At 47.9% G+C, this 24,073-nt stretch overlaps 1 non-coding gene across 1 annotated transcript; it reads left to right on the top strand.

Annotated features, from left to right (window-relative positions):
- Nucleotides 1-9,103: 9,103 nt before the first annotated feature.
- On the top strand, nucleotides 9,104-9,175 carry trnad-guc (transfer RNA aspartic acid (anticodon GUC)). Its single transcript has one exon. It is a non-coding gene; the product is annotated as a tRNA-Asp (tRNA).
- The last annotated feature ends 14,898 nt before the right edge of the window (nucleotides 9,176-24,073 follow it).

Here is a 24,073-nt window from a genome sequence, read left to right as displayed (position 1 = left end):
TGGGTGTCTCCACCCTGCACCAGGAGGCGTGGAAGTGAAGAGACGACAGTCACCTCTGGGGGTGTGGCCCTGAAGAGGCAGGATGGGGCGCGGTAACGCACACTCACATGTCGGCATTCAGCGTCCAGAGTGCCGTGTCATCTGTTATCCAGGGGTTGCTGGGGGGGCAGCCTTGCATCATGGGGTCATGGTTCAGGTACTGCTCGCTGAACTTAAGGAAGCTGAACACAGAAGACCAGCCATTCCCAGTTTTAGTCCTACTTTCTATAATCCTTGCAAGTCATCAAATATTCAGGTTCAATGCTGGCATATTCCAGCAAACTGGAGCTCGAAATGGTGACGAAATGATTATACGTCATTGAACCCTATAAGGAAATTCTCTTTTCATCTCCTCCATCTTGCTCTCCATAGGTGAGAGAAAGCTTGGTAGCAAAGGGCAGCTGCCCGTAGAGGCTCCCAGGAACCTGGGGGTTAAGGGCCTTGTTCAAGGACCCACAAGTGTGCTGAAGCCAGGCTTGAACCGGCGACCTTCTGATCAATATTAAGTAATTATTTGCAGTTAAATACAGTTCAATTCAGTTTAATAGTCAACCGGTTTCAATATTAGTTAGGCATCATTAATCCAGGATATGTGTGACTCTGAGATTTATGGTGAAAGATGGATGGGCAGATGGACGAAAGAACGAAATAACGAGGTTAGATTTTCACAAAGAGCAGTCCCCAGCATTTTTGTCAGAATTAACATGAAATAGATCCCCCCCCCCCACCAATCAGAGGCACAGTATACAGAATACCCAGAGATATCCCCCAGTTAGGGACTAATGTGGACTGGTGTCGAACCAGTGGTCCCCCAGCTATGCTGGGACTGAGGCTGAATCACAGGTGTTGGGGGGGGGTAGGTGGGGGAGGCTGTTATCCAACCTTTCCAGGCAGATGGAGGACTTGACCCTCGAGCGGCCCAGGGATTTCCTGATGTGTTCAATCTGGTGTCGGGAGCCATGAAAAATCACACGGGGAATATAAGAGTCAGAAAAAAGGCACAGCATGGTACACATCCAAGCCCTGATAAGAGCCATGCTGTTGTACCTTTAAACAGAATTTGTCAATATCTGAGAGCCAACAAAAGAAAACGACAACACAGATGTAGATCCTTCCGAAGCAATTTTCTTATGACAGCATTCTTAAGAGCCCACTTAATCACCCTCTTTGGTTGTTCTTGGCAACCATCCCATCAGCTGAAATAGGTTCACTCTAAATTCTTTCAGGCTTACCTCTCTTTTGTAGTAGTCCGCGTTCTGTTCTGTAAAGAAGGAAGAAACAAAACCGTCTCTAAACATGATATAAGCCACATGTTTATGGGAGTTTTACTTGCGCAAAAATGTTCTGAGGGCACAAGGTTCATTGGTTCAGAGAGATAACCAATCAGACTGTAGAAGTGGTGGATACAGGCAACTAGAGGAGGGGGGGGGGTCAACCAATCAGATGTCTTGTTCCTGCCTCCTCTAGTTCCTTAGACCCACCTCCTCTACAATCTAATTGGTTATCTCTCTGAACCAATCATTTTTCCTTCTGCCCTCAGAACATTTTTGTGAGGGTAAAACTCCCACGAGCGAATCACATGCAAGGAATCAGACAGTAGGAATTCTGCTCACACTCAGCTCCTGGCTTTACTAAGCAGACATCCAGTCTAGAAACCATGAATAATATAGCACTATTACGAGTATGTATTGTGGGACTGCTGACGTACTTACGTTAGCATGGAAAACGAGAGCAGGAAGTGAGGAAGAAGTGAGACAGAAAGATGAGCACAACGAAGTGCTGTCACACTCACACACGAGCTTCCCTCGGATGCCCTCCCACCAAAAACACTGATTATCACTTCACTTCCTTGGGTAATTTGGGGGCCCAAGGCAACAGCCTATTCTGCCTATAGCTGCCATATATATATAGATATTAATATACATATTTTTTCTTCATGACTTTGATCTTATCTAGGCCCCGAGCGGCTCTCTTGTTTGCCCGGATCCGGTCCTGTGACTGACAGAGGCGATAAACAGCAGGTACTGGCATTACGGAAAAAATGTATATGCTTAATAAAAAGCTCAGACCAGCTGGACTCGGGAGTTGTGCCGGTTCCTTCGCTCAGGGCCTTGTTCTTGAACGCTGAATGTTCCCGGCTGCAGAAAATCAGAGGGTGAGAAATCCTTAGCTGAACTTCAGATGAAGAGTGAGCTCGTTTCTCTCAAGCAGACTGACGCCGGTCTAACGCTGCATTAATACCCCTTAGCACTACTGGTCACATTTCCCATGATGCCACTGGGTACAGCCCATGGCGACACTGCCCAGTAGGGGACAGTGTGACAGCTTTCCAAAAGGACCATTCGGTCCTGGAGGGCCAGTCGGTGACACAGTATCCATGATCAGGACTGGGGTACCCTGCTTTACAGAATAAACTAACCAAATGTCGATACTGAATGCAATCTGATTTAACATGGTTTCCTTAAATCCCAATTAAAGTGCTTCAGATCAGCTCAGGACTTAACAGCAGAGAGACTATTTGGCAAATTATTACGCTGCTATTTGCAATTACATCCATTATCTCTCCGCTAACATGCAGCATTAAGCCTGAGCCGCAGGAATAGAGGTCAGATAATGGATCCGGTATTCCGGAGGTGGGATCCTCTTCCAGCTCGTTTAAAAGGCCCAACAAGTGGGGGGGTGGTGGGGGGGGAGACGCAAACACAGCATGTCTGCATTTTAGCTTCAGGCCGTCTCCCAGTCCCTTCGCACTCCTCTCTCCCAGATCCAAGCATCACCAGTCTTAGCGATGCGTCTCGTGTTTCTCGGGCAAAGAGAAAGGAGGCAGGAAGCGGCCATTTTGTCATTTGCTGGTTTTAATCCCCCCCCCCCCCCCCAGCTTCCCCCGTCCACCTGGCCGTACCAGAGTGCAGAGCGTCCCTGCCTTTTAAACACGAGCAGCACCTGACTGGGGGGCCCTACGCTGCGTGGTTTTTCGCTCAACTGTGTTTCCGTCTAATTGGCGTCAAAACGGTGGGTTTCATCAATGAAGGTGGTGTGTGGCTGAGCGGGTTGGCAGTCGCCGCCTATGACTGGAAGGTTGCCGGTTTAAATCCCACAGTCAGCAGAGTGACATCACCACTGGACCCCTGAGAGAAGTCCCTAAACCCCCAACTGCTCTAGTCTCAATAAAAGGTACATCTGCAAAATAAGCTGAATTTAGGATGTGATCCGCAGCTGCGTGGCTGCCATTCCCACCTCCTGATGCCGCCCCGGATGGGGATAATGGCCCACATAAACGCTGATGCTTATTAGCCCTGAGAGATGCTGCGCACCCAGCAGAAAGGGGCCCTAGTGACGGCCGGGATTAAGCCAGATACACACCACACTCTGCTCCTGTCCCACACTTTCATTCTCCACTCTCCTGTGTTATTCATGAACTCCAAATTACACTCAGCGAGGGTGCAGTTGCTCATTCCCGCAGCCTGCTGTCCTGTCTGTCTTCTGAAAGCTCTCGTCCCACAGAACATAGGCTTCTTCCCAGCTAAGTAAATATTTCATGATCACACTGAAGCAGTAGTGGGTTATCAGGCCTGAAGTGATATATTCCTCCCCCACAAAGTATGCATGGAGACACTCTGTGTGTCTTACTTAACGAAGATAAAACTCCCCCCCCCCCCCCCCCCCCCGTGAATTTTGCTGAGCTCAATGCTCTGGAGATGACGGAGATCGAAAATTATACCGGAAATGTTCCATATGTCCTTACAGATGTTTCCTTTGCCTTCCTTCATTGAACAAACCCGTTGTCGTGGGAGAGAACTGCACAACCCCCCAGCTCTCTGTGGGGGAATGGGACCCTGCCTATGCCTTCCTGCCAATCCTGCCAAGTTTCCCCTGTAAGTTGAAGGATCTCCTAACAGGCCTGCATGTAGATTAATGTCATACCCAGGACAAAGCAATTGCAGGTTAAGGCCCTTGCTGAAAGGCCCAACGGAGTAGAATCACTCTGGGCATTCACAGGATTTGAACCAACAACCTTCCACTTGCTTGCACAGATCCCTAGGCCCAGAGCCACCACTCTGCCCCACAACCTCAAAAAAATCCTAGAATCGCCCCCAGCCTGAGGCGATATTCGAGCTGCCAAGGTGCATTGAGTTCAGGTTTACCCAGTGTGTGCTTTACTCTAATCACAGCATACTGGGTTTTCGCCGGGGCAGATGTAGGGAGTCAGGGGTTTCGGGGGAGGTGCTTACTGGCGGTCTGTTGACGAGCCAGTAGGCCTGTTCCTGACATTCCAGCACGATGCGGTCCGCCTTGCGCCTCTGTTTGGCTGCCCTGGTAGGAGCAGAGCAGTCGATGGAGAGTCAGAAAGCATACTGGGTAATTAGCATATAGCGGTAATCACTGAACTGCAAGGTAGGGTTTTCATTTTTCTGTTTCCTTTTTCACTTAGAAATGGATTTCCGACTCTAGTGTTTAGGCTGAGGTCTGATTTAACAGATAGGAGGGAAATTATGACCACACACCATGTTACTTTTTAATTTAGGTAACATCATCATCCTCTTAATACGAGATTTATTCATCCATTCTCATCTGTCCCCTTGTGTGCATTTATGAAATTGATTTCATAGCTCGATGCGACAGTATTCCCGGGCTGGGGTGGGGTTTACCTGAGCTGCTCCTTCGCCTGCATCACCACGAAGTCCCAGGTGTGGTTGATCCGTTTGTGCAACATGTTGTAGCTGTCCTGCGGAGACGATGTTTAAATGCGACATTGCCAGGTCGCACGGCTGGCTGCGTTGCTGCATGGGTTCACGTTATGACTCACAGGCCGAACCCCTCCCAGGATATCAGCTGGCAGTGTCGGATTCACAAACCCTCTTACTGATGAGAACCTAAAATGCGTTGACCCTGACGCAACATGGCGGCAAGTTGGTGGATGTCTATGTGCGATCCTACTATGTGCATAATTGGTGGGAGGTTTTCTTACACAAAAATGTTCTGAGGGCAGAAGGAAAATGATTGGTTCGGATAGATAACCAATCAGATTGCAGAGGAGGCAGGACCAAGACATCTGATTGGTTGCTCCTGCCTCCTCTAGTTGCTCGGATCCACCTCATGTACAATCTAATTGGTTATCTCTCTGAACCAATCATTTTTCCTTCTACCCTCATAATATTTTGTGTAAGTAAAACTCCCATGAGCATTCAGCTATCACATGATCTCATCAAGCAATGCTTCAGACCAGCGAATAAGAATAGCATTGAAATGTACATAAATAAAAATTTTCTCTTACCTTTTCATAGTCTATCAGCTGCCCTTGCTTTCTGATATTCTTCTTAGTCAAATAAATCGCTTTAGAAGAGCAAAAGAAAGACATGGCAAGAAACTGTGTTTTTCTATTATTCTAGTAAAGGGAAGTAATGATGTAATAGGCGAGCACATGATTAATAATTGGTAATCACCGTAATCTAGCTCGGAGGCTGGCCACTGCTGAGAGCTCCAGAAGTACGGAGTCTAGCAAAAAGGAGATGCTGTCATTTGAAACTATTCAGAAGCAGCGTGACAAAGGTGCTTTGTGATTTAACATGTCAGGGACAAGGCGGGTGGAAGGCATTTTGCTACTTTAACTGGCATTGGTTCTCATACATCAGTGTTTCCCAATCCGGTCCTCGGCGACACACAGATGATCCACGTTTTTGCTCCCTCCCAGCTCCCTACCAGACAGTCTACGTTTTTGCACCCTCTCAGCTCTGGAGCCCGGACCAGATTGAGAAATACTGTCCTACACGGTAATTCCGCAGTCTCTCCAACGAATAGTTTCGATATGCGTGCCCCCCCACATGGCCACCACCCTCTCGCGCTGCCCTCCATCTGAAGAAACCGTGGTTTTAGGTTACCTGGAAGCGATACGGCGTCTCGTCGGGCCGCAGGACGAGCGTCCTGGGGTCCTTTAGGGGGTAAATGTAGCCGTGCTTCACGATCAGATTCCCCACATGAAGTGCCTCTGAAAACACACAAAGTGGTCACTCATTTCCACGTAAACTACTCAAAGCTCAAACAAATCCACTACTCGTAGCCCAGATTTAGGCATAGTAATTCTCTAAATTTTTGTCAGTGGAATACAGTAGAACACACGATAACTAGAAACTGAGTAGGCATATTATATTTTATTTTACGGTATAGCAAGTAACTGGAAAAAACGTTGACATGGTGCACAGAATAAGCCGCGGGGATGGTGCATTCCTCATCGGAACTATAATTAATTACGAGTAATTGGGACTTTCCACTTTCCGGCTGCCTCCGCGGCCATTGGCAGTCAGGCGCTCCCGGGGGTTTCAGACCGGCGCAGCAACAGCGCTGCTAGGGGGAAGCCTAGTGTTTACAGGGAGGGGTAACTGCTTACCGGGGCAACAGGTTTTTTGCCCATTCAAGTCTGTTAATGCATCTGCCATCTACTGCCTAAAAGTCCCCTCCTTTCCATTCCGACTTCTTTTCCAATCTGGGCTGTAAATCAGGGAAATCTGCTCCCTTGCTATTTAAAACCTCATCTGCATCGCCCGGGAATTCAGGACAACAGCGTCTTGCAGAAGTGCATAATGAGGGAGACGGATAGCGATATTTCTCCAGGCATGACTGACTGCCTCTGGCTATCAGCGAAGTTTGCATCGGGACTATCAAACCGTACAGCTCAGCATGCGTAGCGGCGCGACTCGGGACTGGCCTACAGATTATTTGTACTAATAGCCTCTCAGCAGAAAGATAAATAATTCAGCAGATAAATTGACGCCAGGGGAAGAAAATCCCAAAAGCTTCAGGCGAATGGGGTGTCTATGTTATGGACAAGCTCAATTCTGACATTTATTAATTCACAGGCTCAGCAATATCAATGGAACAGAACATGCTTCTGTCAGACACGTGAATTGCATATGCTTACACATAAATGCAGCTAGGCTAATCTGTTGTATGGATGACAAATTCTATTACTTCATTTGTATTTATTATTCAAAAGACTCGTTTATTTCTGTTATTTTATTACAAAAAAAAAAAAACCTGATGACGTCTTTCGCCAGCAGGGGCGCCATCGTCGTCACGAAGGGAAAAAAACAATCGATTAACCTCACATAAGAGCACCAGGTAACGCTTCCCTACATACTTCTCGGCCCTACCTTCTTCCATGATGGAGTACTTCTGAATTAGCCACTCCACGATATCATTTCCTGGGAAGGCATAGCGAGGAAGGCATCTAGTTAGAGTCGAGAAATGCATTAAGCCGTCATAAATCAAAAACGCTGAACTCGATAAATAAATTACATAAATAAATATGAGCGCAAGGAGATCGATGACAGTCTTAATGCACAGGATTCCCGAAGACCGCCGATGTATGGGCTTTCCTGTGAAGGGCTTAAATGACCATTAGGACCCGGCCCCCGGGACACTGCACGGCCGGGTGTAAGACAACCCGGGCGGCATGAAAAATTATTTTTAAAAAGTAAAATATGTATCGTGCACCTGTCATCGCATGTGGAATCACTGTGATTAACAGTCTTTGATTCTTCATCTTTATCCCCATGTCGGGATCTTGCATCGCCACAATGACTTGTTCAATCTGGGATAAGAAGAATAGTCAAAATCGTGAAATCAAGGTGACGACAGACATAGTGAAAACGTTCAACCTAGTAATATAATAATTGCTTAATGTGTGATTTGATATGTAATCGTTATATTCATCATTAAATCACCGGAGAGACACACTCATATATTTAGGCATATATATAAGTAAACTACAAGGTTTTTCCTCTGACTATCTTAACTGCACGTCAAAGACGTTATCGGATATTCCCGACTACAGACTTTCGGTTTGATCATTTATTCGCGTTATTAATTCGGCTCCTGATTACATTAAACTAAACATGCTCAGATTGTTACAACCTTTGCTTGTCGGTTATTTTTGGGATCTTTCTGGATGGGCTCAAGGCGGGGTCTGTAAGCACAAGCAAACTGCCAGCACTTTTGTTTTACATGAAAATAGTTTGATGTCGGCCTATTGCGTTATTGTCTGGCTATAATTTGGAGGCAATATTAAACAATAGGCCCATATATTGTAAATATACATGTTGTGTTGTTTTGTTGTTATCACAAACGTATAGCCTGATCATAAATTTCATGGATACCTGGATGTTGTATGTTCCATTATATTTATGAATGAATGATTTATGTGAAGTCTGGCTTAGATTCGAGAATTAATCATATAGATTAAAAAAAGTTTTCATTTAAAACTTATCTCATATAATAAAATCCTCGTCCGAACGAACATATGTCAGAATGAAAAAACATTTAAATTATTTTTGTGATGCATCAGTATCAATAGCTACAACGTCATAACAGATATAGATATAATGCGGTTCATACTTTTGAAGTTGATGCGTATCTCCCGAAAAAAATCAACTCCAGAAGAGTCCGCGTCTGTAAATGCCTGAACTTCGGAATCGATCCTACCTTTGTTAGGCGCGGCATCTGTGTCTTGCAGCTGTTCCCTTGGATAAAGATGTTAATTGTCATGCTTACAGCATCTCGATCTCCGGCGTTTGTGAAGTTGGGATTGATGCTGTCCTGTGTTTTTTTTTTCCTTCCACACTTAAGCTCTGCTTGTTACTGCCCCATAGCGGAGCGCAAGTGAAACGGACTACCGGAGATTTGCACTGTTTTTCTGTTAGTGTGTATAATCAAAATATGACTCAGTTTGGCCAGTTAGAAAAATATGATAATAGAAAAGTATTCTTTTCCTCTCACTTTTTTTTCTTGATTTAATTACCGACTTCACGTACTTACACTGTGTCCCGTTGCACGATGTAATATTGCGAAACTATGATTTTGTGGCAGTGTTTTGTAAAGGAATTTTCCGTTTAATCATCGTCTTAGTATAAAGCTATATGGTTGTTCTGGTATCAGTGGACGTACATTATGTATTTTTTCTTCTCTTGAGCACCATGGTCATGACATGAAGCTCAGTCATTGATTACTCGCAAATGTTAGTAGTCATCCGCTGTTTATCTTGAAGATGTAAAAGTAGTGCGCGTACATCTCCTCGTTAGTATAGTGGTGAGTATCCCCGCCTGTCACGCGGGAGACCGGGGTTCGATTCCCCGACGGGGAGAGTCTGCATCTTTTTGCCTCGGTCTCAAAAGGCACCAAGCTAGAACCGGCCCCGTGTTAGTGGAAACGGGGCTTGTGACTTGTACTCATGCATAATATTCTGCGGGTCGCTCAGCAGCGCAGCATATGAAACTAGACTCGGATTGTAAGTGTGTGGTTTTGATAATTGATGTATGGATGGATGGATCCTTAATAAGAGATATAAACAATAAGGTCCAGTCGCCAACTAATCATGTAAAATACGTCATAAACTCATGGTTGTTAAACCCAGAATAAAAATGAAGACGTATAACTAGGAAAGTCAACTTGCACATTTCAATTTTGGTTCGATATAATCACGTTGTCCTTAACCCTCCAGTGCAGGAGGGGACGGTAATGCGCATCGAATGTTTCCGAACCTGTGTGTGATACAACCGAGGAAGAGCCGATGACTTCGGGGGAGGAGGGGCAGGCGACTCGGAAGAAAAAGCAGCAGAACCCAATGCAGCCTGTAGCCCATTCAAAGGCCTACTGTTGGACCTCTGCTTATTTTGCAATACGTCTTTAGTACGGACTGAAAAATGTCCGATTTCGATGAGTTTGAGAAGCAGTTAAGCGAAAATCGGCAAGGTAAGTTTGGCTTTGAAGATCGGTGTATGCTCCCTGTTTTAGGGTAATAAAGTGGCCGGCGTGTCCTAGCGCCGAGGATGGTGCGGAGGGCACTTCTGCTGGTTCCGAAAAGAAAAGCGCGGCTGGGAAATCGGTGCCTTTTATCCGAGCGCTCGCCGATTCTGAAACCTGCCCGATTCTTCTTCTCCCAGCTGCCGCAGGATCCCCGAAAACTGACCGCTTTGGTAAATCAGTGACATTCTTTGCTTGGCATTGTTATAGAGATCGCTAGGCCTGCATCCATCAGTGCCCGGCGTACATAACATGGACATTTCAATGAAACGTTATTGGGGTGCACTCGATGTGAAAGCCTGCGGTTTTATTTATTTAATTATTTACCATTATACACTTGGATCATAAATTGTGACCCGCGTATTTTCATTCGCAGTAACACACTATGCATGGATGTTTGTTGCAAGCGTTATATTTTCAAGATCACGTTTAAAGTTTTATGCAAATAAAAACGACCGCGACCACTTGATTTAAAGTCCGCACTTAATAACAGTGTTAGTTACTTGGTTTTTAAATACTACGACGAGTTTTCTATATAATGATATGATTTTGTCTCTTTCCGATGCACAATAGCCTTTCCCTTGGGTCCGAAATGCTGGCCCTGTCATCCGTACAGAATAAGTCTTTCTCACACGATCGCCGTTTCTTCATGATGTATAGACTCTAAAAATCAGCCGCGTTCCCTGGAATCATAACAACTGCTTTTAGGTCGTTATTGCAAAGTCTTGCACCTGTATCTACCTTTACAGCGGATAGCAGTAACTAACAATGATGTACAGTTATATAACAATACACATATAACTTCATTAAAGTGCAGAGAATCCAGTAAACTGAATAAACTTAAGCCATACTAACGCAACTGAAATATACAACATGCGTTACAACGGAGTCGAAAGTAGGATTGATTTATGTACCTATCAAATGGCAATCTTGTCATATCAGCTCCTTATCACTAAATCACTAAAATGTCATTCGAAACGACCTGATTCGGCTAGACGAGCACTAAGTGCCGCCGTGTTTGATAAACTAGCAGTTCCAGTCATTCATATCTGCGCTCTGACTATGCCTGCGATTGCGGTAATTGGTTATTACCGATTTACGTAAGATGCATTGGCCGCTCCGTGTCTGTACTTTTGCAGCGGTGCATTACCGTAACGCTGTTATAACTGATGCATGAAGCTGATTCCTCGAGCAGCACCTGCGTTTAAATGCTTCACTGAAAACTGCACCTTCAGGGATTTATTTAAGCTTCTATATGAAGGACCTGCTGGGATAGAAAGGTGATATTTTATTGCTAGTTTAATAAAGTGCTGTCTGTCAGATTGAAACGATATTAATTACCCATCCATCGTCCAACCAGTTATCTTAGTCAGGCTCCCCTGGAGCCTATTCCAGGCAAATTCCCCATACAGAGAGCAGAGGCAAAATTCAGGCCTCCAGACTCGGAGGCGTGAGGCAACTGTACTCACCACTGTGCTCCTATATCATTAATTAGTCTGGTTATGTTTTTATTGTTTCACAACAGACTGACATTCAAGGGGATGTCCTTGTGCCCTTGAAATTATTAGCCATTGAGAGATGGGTGTGTTTGTTTCAGGAGGGTGTGATTGAATATGTGAATTGAATGGAGGTGCTTCATTCTGGTGAGGAAACTGGGGAGTTAGACCCCGTACCACATCTTGGTCTCCGTAAGTGACTTTTAAGGCATAGCGCTGGGTCAGTCAGCATCCAGCACCCCAGGGAAGTTGGTAATATGATTACTCTGTGACTCATGGGCTTCAAACCCACAACCATCCGGACACACATTCATAATCCCTCTGAGTTACACATCTTGGATTTATCGAAATGGATGGTAGGGGGGCAGTCATGTCGCTCCGCCCACCGTCTCACTGGTACCACGGTGTCGTCCCCCAGAGCGGGAGAAGGAGCGACACAAGAAGCGTAGCCGCAGCCGGTCTCTGAGCCGTGGCGAGAAGCACCGCCGCTGGAGCAAGGACTCCAGGGGGCGGAGTCACGAGAAGCGCAGCAGCAGCCGCGACCGCAAGGGTCGTGACCGACGGAGCAGCTCACGCGAGCACAAGAAGCACAGGTACCCCCCCTCACGGTCCCGGTTACAGGCACTGAAGCTGATATCTAGCATGGTTTGAGGCCTCTTAACAAGTTTCTTTCACAATCAACCAATTGGTTTCTTCGTGGTGGGAAGGGGGACTGTACCCATATTAAATTTTAACTGGCGTTTATAAGTAGCCCCCGCCATAGCGATGGGACCTCAAAGCCAGCCTAAAAAGTGGCGCATGGTCACACCCTCATGACCTTAAACTGCCTGCGATCCAAAGTTAAATGTAAACATTCTGCCATCTGTTTGTTTTTGCCAGATTCTGAGTGTTTACACTGTATTGTTTGGGGAAAACAACCTTCTGTTTTGTGTTTGGGCAGCTACTCTCCTCGGAGAAGCCGTAAGAAAAGGACATACAAGTACTGGGATGTTCCCCCTCCGGGATTCGAGCACATCACCCCCATGCAGTACAAGGCAATGCAAGGTTTGGATGCGACGCTTCCATGTGTGCTAGTTCAGTATTGCAAGGTTATGGTATATTGGTTGCAATGAAAGCATTTATTCTGGAGTGCCCTCCTCCCCCCTGCTGGTCAAAGAGGGAATAACACTTGGGATGATTTCAGACAGTGTGAAGAGAGCTTAAACCTAGGGGTTAGAAGCAAATGAAGGCGACGATCCGGATGTTCTGGCCGTCCCTGGTTGGGGTCTTGAAGCCCTTTCTCCTCCCCACAGCTGCAGGGCAGATCCCCACGATAGCTTTACTGGCAACATCCACCACCAGCGGCGTGGCAGTGACGCCCACCCAGGTGCCGATGGTCGGCAGCCAGATGACCCGGCAGGCCAGGCGGCTTTATGTCGGCAACATCCCCTTCGGCCTGACGGAGGTGAGTCCAGGCAAAGTCCCGCGTTGCCTTCTGTCATGCATACTGGTGTCATGTGTAGCTCAGTGAGTTAGGACACTGAGCCGGTCACAAGAAGGTTGTTGGTTCAAATCCCTTGGGCAGCAGAGTGATTTCACCATTGGGCCCCCGAGCGCAGCCCTTAAGCACTATTTGCTCTAGGAACTGTCTGGTCCTGCTTCTTCAATGAAATGTATGTTGCTTTGGATGAAAGTGTCCGCAAAATAAATAGATAAATGTACTAGACTTGTCAGTCATTTTTTTTCTCGTTTGCCTGTTTTGATGTCTTCAGACGTCTGCCTGTCTTCATTCAGTGTGTCTGCCTGTCTTTTTAGGAGGCCATGGCGGATTTCTTCAATACCCAGATGCGATTGGCTGGCTTATGTCAAGGTCCCACCAATCCCGTCCTCGCTGTTCAGATAAACCAGGACAAGAACTTTGCCTTCCTTGAAGTAAGAGTCTTTCCTGCCTAATGGCTGCTGTGTCCAGGCGGAGACCGCAGCCTTCCCTGATTAACGACGTTCTTCGTTCTGCCCTAGTTTCGGTCCGTGGATGAGACCACGCAGGCAATGGCCTTCGACGGCATCATTTTCCAGGGTCAGTCGTTAAAAATCAGGCGGCCCCACGACTATCGCCCCCTGCCTGGCATCTCAGAGCAGCCCGCCTTCCACGTACCAGGTCCGTTTTGCTTGTCGCCGTCATAACCTTAATCTTTATTTACCTTTGAAGAGCCGATCGGCAAGGCCAGTTTTTTGTACTCGTTACGGACTGACTGTCCTTCGCAAGCTGCGGATGTCTTGTCATATAAAGAGGGAGACTTTCACTTTTATTTACTTAATGTTGTAAATATTTAGCAGACAGTTTTATCCAAAGTGAAGAATGTTTTTTTTTTTTTTTTTTTTTTTGAGAAATCAGGGTCAGCCTGTCCCTAGAGCAAACTCGCCGGCCCAGTGGTGTGATCACCAGTGATGTGAACCAGTGATCTTCTGATGATAACGCTGGCATCCTAACCAGCTGAGCCACACACACACACACACAGCTCAGTCACTCACTTCTTACTGTTAACATAGGGGTGTTGTGTGGCTCTGTGATGTTTGCCCATGAAAAGAAGGTTGCTGGTTGGCAGGGTTGGCAGAGTGATTTCACCACTGGGCCCTTGAGCAAGGACCCTAACCCCCAAATTGTTCTAGGGTTGCTGGCTCCTATTCTAGTTAAAAATTCTGGACACACCTACTGAAAATGACTTGTTTTTCAGCAAGATAATGACCCAAAGCCCACCTTGAAGGTTATGCAAGTAGCTTATTACCTTGTGAACTAGGAAAGAGATGGTCCCCACAGCCCCCCAACCTAAACTCTATAGAGCTGGTTTGGGATCAGTTGGATGAGAGTAAGAGTAAGGTAGCCAGCTTGCGCGCAGAACTTGTGGAAACTCGAGGACTGTTGGAGAAACGGTCCAGGTGGGTACATATGTTAGCTGGTTGAGTCCGCAATGCTGTCATCGAAGCCAATGGCTCCTATTTTGAAGAGACAAAAATTTTGTCTTTGCAGTACTTCATATGCATAACTTCCATGCCCAAAGGCCTTTTACTATAAGGTGAATAACAGCTAAAATAGAGACAAATGCATTAAGAGCAGGTGTGTCCATACTTTTGACTGGTGCTGCATGTGTCAGCATCTCCCATGGAGAGCAAGATGGGAGAGACAAAAAACAGTCGTCAAACTGCCCCAGTATTTAGGTATTTTTTTGCTGGAGTTACATTTATCTGATATTATATAGGAGATAACGACGTCATACTGATTTGAAGTTGGCTTATTTCACTCGCGCCGTTTGCTCGTGGTCATTATCCGGCATGTTGACGGTTTGCTGTGATCGGCCGGCTTTGGGCGCCGTGCCGCTCTGTCTGCAGGGGTCGTCTCCACCGTGGTTCCAGACTCGCCACACAAGCTCTTTGTCGGAGGCCTGCCCAACTATCTCAGTGACGATCAGGTACCCCGCCCTCAGTCTCTGTCGCCGGGGAGCCGACCCACAACCCTCCTGTGTTTCTGTCCCACTGCTGCACGTGGAACTCAAGCAGGCATGCACACACACGCACACGCACGCACGCACGCACGCGCACGCACATACATACATAAAATAAACACTCGTCTCTGTGTAACTGATTAGTAGGAAAAGAAAGCCTGTCAAAGTTACCTCACCGCTTAAAATTCATTACAAGATACTGGGGGGTCAAATGTCAGCATCATGTTTAAAGCTAGCTGCTGAAAATAGCCGCACATTTGAGGTTTTTTTTTTTTTTTTTTAAAGATATTCATGGGATTTATTAAACATTTATTAGACATGTAGGTAATGAGTTGACAGTTACATTACGCTCATTGTTTATCCAGCTGTAAATTATGAAGATATTGAGACCCCGCTAATGTAAAAGGTACGTTTCCCAAAACCTCATGTTATCGACTTGCATAGTTGGAACCATTCAGTTGTTATCTAATGTTGTTAGCAAATAACCTTATTAGCAACAAAGGCTTTGGGAAACGTGCCTTACAGCTGGCGGCTTGCCAAACCAGTCACGTAGCCAGTCCCTGTGCTGCCTGTTGCTGGGTACCCTGGAATATTTGTATATCGGGTTAATTGCTGAGTGTTAGTCGGATGAATCAGCCGCGTCGTTTTGCTGCATGAAAATTTAAAATCGAGTCATCTGCGCGTCACCTAACTGACGAATACCTCCACATTGCCGTACACCTGTGTTTGCCCAATCCCAGTCCTCGGGGAACCGCCGACTGTCCACATTTTCGCTCCCTCCTAGCTCCCAGCCAATCAGGAACACCGAATACCTGGTACAGGTGTGCTGAGAGGAAGCAAAAACGTGGACTGACCGGGGGGGTACCCCCGAGGACTGGGCTGGGAAACACTACCATAGACTGTGCTTGAAATGTGGGGGAGATCGACCAAGTCCCCAAACGCTTCAGTATTCGCAGACGTGCCGTGTCTCACGTCCATGTCCGCACACTGAGAACGATGACTTCACATCCCGTTAACAGCGATGGGGAGCTGCGGAAGAATCGTTCCCTACATTGCTGTGTCGCTCGAAAGGCAGAAAATACTTCGGACCTTTTTCCCGGTGAACGATTATCAGCTTCACTGGAGTTTTCACATCGTGCCCCATGCCCTATTCTGTTATGACGTCAGTGATGGATAATATTACCATAACAACATGCACAGATGAGGTCGTCTTACTCTGAAAGTGTTGAAAGGGTCACATTTTAGACATTTTCTACTTCTCATTAGCATCTTTTATGATTTTTTTTTTTTCTTCCTATATCGCCACCCCACTGAAATCGGCCCATTATAGACATAATCCATACAGGCATTTAATAGTTTACCTATTTATTTTGCAAAAGTTAATCGCAAAACGTTTTGCGTCCACCCCTGCATTGTAACATTTTGAGCTCCGGTGTCCCACTCACTTTAGCCTAAACTGTTAAAAATGGCAAGACTCAGCCCACAAGATAGTGATCGCGGTTTCAGTGAAAGGTAAGTGAGAAGTGCAGTCAGTTTGTTTTTCTTTGATTTTTTTCCTCCTTTTCGGATTGTCATCGTAATCTTTCTTATCCAGTGTGAGTCACATGTAATCCAAGTCAAGAGGAAGGCTGTACCAAAGCAGCACTGGGGGGAGAGAGTTTGAATCCAGCAGAACTGTTAATGTATTTCACGTCAAAGCCAGTAAATGTGCCATAGACAGGTGAAATGGAAACCGCTGCTTGTATCCTGGTGTTTACATTTTTTTTGCAGTCCCTGCTACCGCTTTGATACTTACAGCTCTTTCATTTTTGTTCCCCACTTTGTCCCCAGCTAGGGGCCTGTAAGATCGTTAAGTCTTCGCTCATAATTTGTTCAGTAGTACTGACCTACTGCTGCCATGCCAACATGTAACACAAGGCAAGTAAGACATTCCGTCCCTCGCACGGATATCCTCCCTGTCGACGGCCTGCCCCTGTGGGGGGGCTCTGTCCTGGAGTGCTCTTAAGCATATGGGGTCCTTTTTTTGGGGGTTGAAGGCTGGGGAGAGACTTATTATGCTGATCACAGGGTATAAATTTGATTTTTTTTTTTTTTTGCCCCTAAGAGAAGGTAGGAGGTAGCGCCCTCTTGTGGCTGCCAGTGTCCCAGGTGACTCCTTTCTGAAGTCAGTGGTTAATGCGGCTTTACAGTAGATTCCTGTAGAATAAGTGAGGAATGATGTTAGCAGAGCTATTTCGTCCTGTTTGGCTTCAAGCCGTGGCCCCTTTAGCAGGACCCTGTGGCGGCTCTTAGCTTTACCTGTGAGTTTATCTCCTGTAGGCTTTGTCCCTCTAATTAACTGCACCAATGTGGTTCTTGGTTTTAAGAACAGGAAGTCAGTGATTCGGCTGGGTTTGTGTTCTGCCGAGTCGCCCCCCCCCCCCTCCACATTGTATACATGGAACACTTAACATATAATTAGCTGTTTTTATTTAGTTTTTTTTTATATACCATCTAGCTTAATTATTGTGGCCCTTAAAATCAGATGCAACTCGGTCCATATTTCAAAATTCGTAGTTGGAATTATCAGAGAACTTGATTAGGAATTCAGTTGTGTTGTATATGCTGTAGGATGGGGGGGGGGGAATCTGTGTTATCATTCATTGACAAGAATCAAAATAGTTACTTTTGTACGCTCCCAGTAAGTAAGTCATGCAGAAAGGGCACAGGGGGCTTTGAGCTCTAGTGTTGCACCGTAATGTCGAGCCACTTGTCATAAAGCCATTTTCCTGATGTCTTCACTGTTTCCTCATGTCGTTTTGCAAAGTTTAACATGCTGCTTCTCCCACAGTTAAGATTAGCATTTCTAGCGAGGCGCCGTGCCTGGACTGTCGGGCTAATCGCCCCCCCGCGTCTCCTCCTCTTGCCCAGGTGAAGGAACTCTTGACGTCGTTCGGACCTCTTAAGGCCTTCAACCTTGTGAAGGACAGTGCCACGTCACTGTCTAAGGGTTATGCTTTCTGTGAATACGTGGACATCAGTGCCACTGACCAGGTGCGTGAGGTGGGGCAGCAGCTGGAAGGTCTGGGGTGACTCGGGGCTTCCGGATGGAATTGCTGACGCTTGTGTGGGATGCATCCCGCAGGCCGTGGCTGGACTCAATGGCATGCAGCTCGGAGACAAGAAGCTCATCGTCCAGCGGGCAAGCGTGGGGGCTAAGAATGCCAACGCTGTGAGTATTTGCCCTCGGCTGCCGCCTTTCTGATGTCCTAAACCCAACTTGGTTCCTGGGTGCCTCCCAGGAAGCTTAATGCCCCTATTTCTTGGGTTTATTTGGGTCCATGTAAATTTCTCGCTGTTACTCGAGACGATTGGACGATCAGGGGGTATCTGACACTCTTGTCGCCCCCCGGGACAGACGGCCATCATCGAGACGCCGGTGACGCTGCAGGTTCCAGGGCTGCAGCGGCTGCAGAGCTCCGGCATGCCCACGGAGGTGCTGTGCCTCCTCAACATGGTCATGCCCGAGGAGCTGGTGGACGACGAGGACTACGAGGAGATCCTGGAGGACATCCGGGAGGAGTGTTGCAAGTACGGCAACGTGCGCTCCATCGAGATTCCGCGGCCCGTCGATAGCGTGGAGGTGCCTGGCTGTGGCAAGGTGGGACCCGTACTCTCCTGTACCAGTGGCAAAAAGAAGACCTCTGTAGGCACTAAACACAGGCTCATGGGAGCATTTCTTGCACAAAAGTGTTTTGAAAACGGAATAATTTTTTGTGTAAGAAAAACAATCTGATTGGTTCAGATAGACGACGGACGATCTGATTGGTTCAGATAGGCGACGGACAATCTGATTGGTTCAGATAGGCGACGGACAATCTGATTGGTTCAGATAGGCGACGGACAATCTGATTGGTTCAGATAGGCGACGGACAATCTGATTGGTTCAGATAGGCGACGGACAATCTGATTGGTTCAGATAGGCGACGGACAATCTGATTGGTTCAGATAGGCGACGGACAATCTGATTGGTTCAGATAGGCGACGGACAATCTGATTGGCTCAGATAGGCGACGGACAATCTGATTGGCTCAGATAGGCGACGGACAATCTGATTGGCTCAGATAGGCGACGGACAATCTGATTGGCTCAGATAGGCGACGGACAATCTGATTGGCTCAGATAGGCGACGGACAATCTGATTGGCTCAGATAGGCGACGGACAATCTGATTGGCTCAGATAGGCGACGGACAATCTGATTGGCTCAGATAGGCGACGGACAATCTGATTGGCTCAGATAGGCGACGGACAATCTGATTGGCTCAGATAGGCGACGGACAATCTGATTGGCTCAGATAGGCGACGGACAATCTGATTGGCTCAGATAGGCGACGGACAATCTGATTGGCTCAGATAGGCGACGGACAATCTGATTGGCTCAGATAGGCGACGGACAATCTGATTGGCTCAGATAGGCGACGGACAATCTGATTGGCTCAGATAGGCGACGGACAATCTGATTGGCTCAGATAGGCGACGGACAATCTGATTGGCTCAGATAGGCGACGGACAATCTGATTGGCTCAGATAGGCGACGGACAATCTGATTGGCTCAGATAGGCGACGGACAATCTGATTGGCTCAGATAGGCGACGGACAATCTGATTGGCTCAGATAGGCGACGGACAATCTGATTGGCTCAGATAGGCGACGGACAATCTGATTGGCTCAGATAGGCGACGGACAATCTGATTGGCTCAGATAGGCGACGGACAATCTGATTGGCTCAGATAGGCGACGGACAATCTGATTGGCTCAGATAGGCGACGGACAATCTGATTGGCTCAGATAGGCGACGGACAATCTGATTGGCTCAGATAGGCGACGGACAATCTGATTGGCTCAGATAGGCGACGGACAATCTGATTGGCTCAGATAGGCGACGGACAATCTGATTGGCTCAGATAGGCGACGGACAATCTGATTGGCTCAGATAGGCGACGGACAATCTGATTGGCTCAGATAGGCGACGGACAATCTGATTGGCTCAGATAGGCGACGGACAATCTGATTGGCTCAGATAGGCGACGGACAATCTGATTGGCTCAGATAGGCGACGGACAATCTGATTGGCTCAGATAGGCGACGGACAATCTGATTGGCTCAGATAGGCGACGGACAATCTGATTGGCTCAGATAGGCGACGGACAATCTGATTGGCTCAGATAGGCGACGGACAATCTGATTGGCTCAGATAGGCGACGGACAATCTGATTGGCTCAGATAGGCGACGGACAATCTGATTGGCTCAGATAGGCGACGGACAATCTGATTGGCTCAGATAGGCGACGGACAATCTGATTGGCTCAGATAGGCGACGGACAATCTGATTGGCTCAGATAGGCGACGGACAATCTGATTGGCTCAGATAGGCGACGGACAATCTGATTGGCTCAGATAGGCGACGGACAATCTGATTGGCTCAGATAGGCGACGGACAATCTGATTGGCTCAGATAGGCGACGGACAATCTGATTGGCTCAGATAGGCGACGGACAATATGATTGGCTCAGATAGGCGACGGACAATCTGATTGGCTCAGATAGGCGACGGACAATCTGATTGGCTCAGATAGGCGACGGACAATCTGATTGGCTCAGATAGGCGACGGACAATCTGATTGGCTCAGATAGGCGACGGACAATCTGATTGGCTCAGATAGGCGACGGACAATCTGATTGGCTCAGATAGGCGACGGACAATCTGATTGGCTCAGATAGGCGACGGACAATCTGATTGGCTCAGATAGGCGACGGACAATCTGATTGGCTCAGATAGGCGACGGACAATCTGATTGGCTCAGATAGGCGACGGACAATCTGATTGGCTCAGATAGGCGACGGACAATCTGATTGGCTCAGATAGGCGACGGACAATCTGATTGGCTCAGATAGGCGACGGACAATCTGATTGGCTCAGATAGGCGACGGACAATCTGATTGGTTCAGATAGGCGACGGACAATCTGATTGGCAGATTGTCCGTCGCCTATCTGAGCCAATCAGATTGTCCGTCGCCTATCTGAGCCAATCAGATTGTCCGTCGCCTATCTGAGCCAATCAGATTGTCCGTCGCCTATCTGAGCCAATCAGATTGTCCGTCGCCTATCTGAGCCAATCAGATTGTCCGTCGCCTATCTGAGCCAATCAGATTGTCCGTCGCCTATCTGAGCCAATCAGATTGTCCGTCGCCTATCTGAGCCAATCAGATTGTCCGTCGCCTATCTGAGCCAATCAGATTGTCCGTCGCCTATCTGAGCCAATCAGATTGTCCGTCGCCTATCTGAGCCAATCAGATTGTCCGTCGCCTATCTGAGCCAATCAGATTGTCCGTCGCCTATCTGAGCCAATCAGATTGTCCGTCGCCTATCTGAGCCAATCAGATTGTCCGTCGCCTATCTGAGCCAATCAGATTGTCCGTCGCCTATCTGAGCCAATCAGATTGTCCGTCGCCTATCTGAGCCAATCAGATTGTCCGTCGCCTATCTGAGCCAATCAGATTGTCCGTCGCCTATCTGAGCCAATCAGATTGTCCGTCGCCTATCTGAGCCAATCAGATTGTCCGTCGCCTATCTGAGCCAATCAGATTGTCCGTCGCCTATCTGAGCCAATCAGATTGTCCGTCGCCTATCTGAGCCAATCAGATTGTCCGTCGCCTATCTGAGCCAATCAGATTGTCCGTCGCCTATCTGAGCCAATCAGATTGTCCGTCGCCTATCTGAGCCAATCAGATTGTCCGTCGCCTATCTGAGCCAATCAGATTGTCCGTCGCCTATCTGAGCCAATCAGATTGTCCGTCGCCTATCTGAGCCAATCAGATTGTCCGTCGCCTATCTGAGCCAATCAGATTGTCCGTCGCCTATCTGAACCAATTTTTTGTGTTTGTGAAAACGGGTCTTTAATCGGGGAAACGGAGCGGGTAGAGCAGGACGGAACGCAGGCATTGACAAACTACAATGACGGACAGGGCAAACAGGTAAGACCAGGACTTAAAATAGGTCATGACTAATCAAAGTAATCGGGCAAAGCAGGAGACGATCAGGGAAGCACACGTGGGTAATCAGGGGGCGTGGCACACACGAGGAGCGGACAAGCCGGGCATATATGTATATCTATATAAAACCTCATTAATGAGGGACAGGGAACAGAACGGACAGACAGAACTGGCACAGGGGAAGGAGCCAGGACAAGACTTGACATAAGACAGGAAAGGCAGAGAAACAGATCAGAAAGGGGGACACGGAGGGAACAGGCAGGACAAAAGGACCGGGAGTGAACGAAGGGAACATCGGGGAAAGAGGAGCAGAAGCCAGAGGGACGAGGGACAAAGAGAGGAGGGACAGAGACAGGAGGAACAAAGCGAGGGGGAGCAGAGGCAGGAGGGACAAAGACGGGAGGCCAGGGAGAGAAGGAGGGGGAACCAAGAGGAGCCCGAGGGAGACCCAGCGGGCGACGGGAGGCAGCCGGAAGGGCTGCAGGCGGCCGGGAGGCCGGAGCCGGAGGGGCCGAGGAGATGGGGTGAGGGACAGACGCAGGGACGAAGGAGGGAGTCGGAGGGGAGACCAGGGAAGGGGACGAAGGAGCTGGAAGGGACCCTGGCGAGGGCAAGGAGAGAGGGGGAGCCGCAGCAGACGGCGACGTCCTCCGACACGCCAGAGCGGGAGGACCAGCAGGCGAATGAGGAGCCGCCGTCGGGGGGCCCGCAGGCAACCGATAAGACGCCGGAGGAGGGACCGAGGCAGGGCGACGAGGCCGCGGAGGGGGACCCGCAGACGACAGCCGACCCGGAGGGCCAGGACCCGCAGGCGCCGACCAAGCCCTAGCGCCGGCGAGGGAGGGCGAGCCAGGGGGCTGGGCGGGTGGGACCCCAGCCGTGCGTCTGTGTCCTCTCCCCTTATGGGACACAGACATAAGGACCCGTGGCCGGGGTCGGGCTCGTCGGGGTGAGGGTACCAGAGTCACAGGGGGAGAAGGGACTGGAGTGGGGCCAGGGACTGGAGCTGCAGGCTGCAGAGGGGGCGCCTGCCCGGGAGCTGCAGGCAGGGAAAGCGCCTCGGACGTGGGCGCGGTAGCTGCAGGCAGCGGAGACGGCTGCTCGGGCTCTGGGGCCGCAGGGGGCACTTATTTTATTATATAAAATAAGTGTCACACAACCGGGGTGACATGCCTTGCCTGCTTGTGGGATGAGGAAGACTCAGGGACTGGAAATGGGATTAAAACTGAAGATGTGCTCATTCCTTTGTGTATTTACAAATTTTCCTTCCGTCAGACATGAGGAGTTTGCTGCTATATTTGGCACTAATAGAGATTCTGATGCTGCTATTTTTATTGTCTATTAGTTTGTTATTATTTACAAGTTCTGTTGTGTTTTTGCATTTTTCTCTTCTGGTTAATTAACTGCTGTCTGATTGCTGTGAAGTATGAGTGTGGTGAGTAAGACTCAGGGACTGGAAGTGGGATTACAACTGAAGATAACATGCTTATTCCTTTTTGTATTGTTTACAAATTTCCTTCCGTCAAACATGAGGAGTTTGCTGCTATATTGTGCACTAACAGAGATTCTGATGCTGCTATTTTTATTGTTTATAAATGTGTTATTGTTTCCAAGTTGAGTATTCAATAAATGCTAAATTGAGAAATTTTGTGTATCGTTTGTTATTATTAGTGTGATATTTTACCATGCAAATAGAGGGGAAAACGTCCAATTATCGGCCAAAAAAAATCAGCAGCATATATCGGCCATCGCCTGACCCTGACTCCTAAATATCGGCATCGGCTATTGAAAAACCCATATCGGTCGACCTCTAGTAACAGTACATTCTGTCCAATTCATCCATCGAGTTAAGTCACACACCCACTTGAGGGGGCACTCCGGCAGACGTGAGGATGGGGATGTTCTTTCCGCTATAACATCCACTGCAGAAGTACATCTCGCTCCTGTTCACAGGGCTTACTTCAATGATGAAGCAGGGCTGGTTGTCTGGACAAGTGAAGTTGTCCTGCTGCTGGGTCTCGGTGCCGTTTTTCCACCTAAGCTTGAAGGTGGAAATGTGTTCCAACTTGGTCCCTGGGACTGCAGCATAGCCAAACATCGCGAGCAGCGTCGGCCACACCCACCACCAGAACCATCACACCGTCCTATACACATAAAGAAGAACTAAAACATAGAGTGTTGTGACAATCTATGCGTTAATGTTTGGCAGCATAGGTGATTCGTTAAAATTAT

Source organism: Brienomyrus brachyistius, unplaced genomic scaffold, assembly GCF_023856365.1.
Source record: "Brienomyrus brachyistius isolate T26 unplaced genomic scaffold, BBRACH_0.4 scaffold129, whole genome shotgun sequence".
Classification (NCBI taxonomy): domain Eukaryota; kingdom Metazoa; phylum Chordata; class Actinopteri; order Osteoglossiformes; family Mormyridae; genus Brienomyrus; species Brienomyrus brachyistius.
Note: the sequence above shows the minus strand (reverse complement) of the source record. Positions and strands in the feature narration are given on the sequence as shown.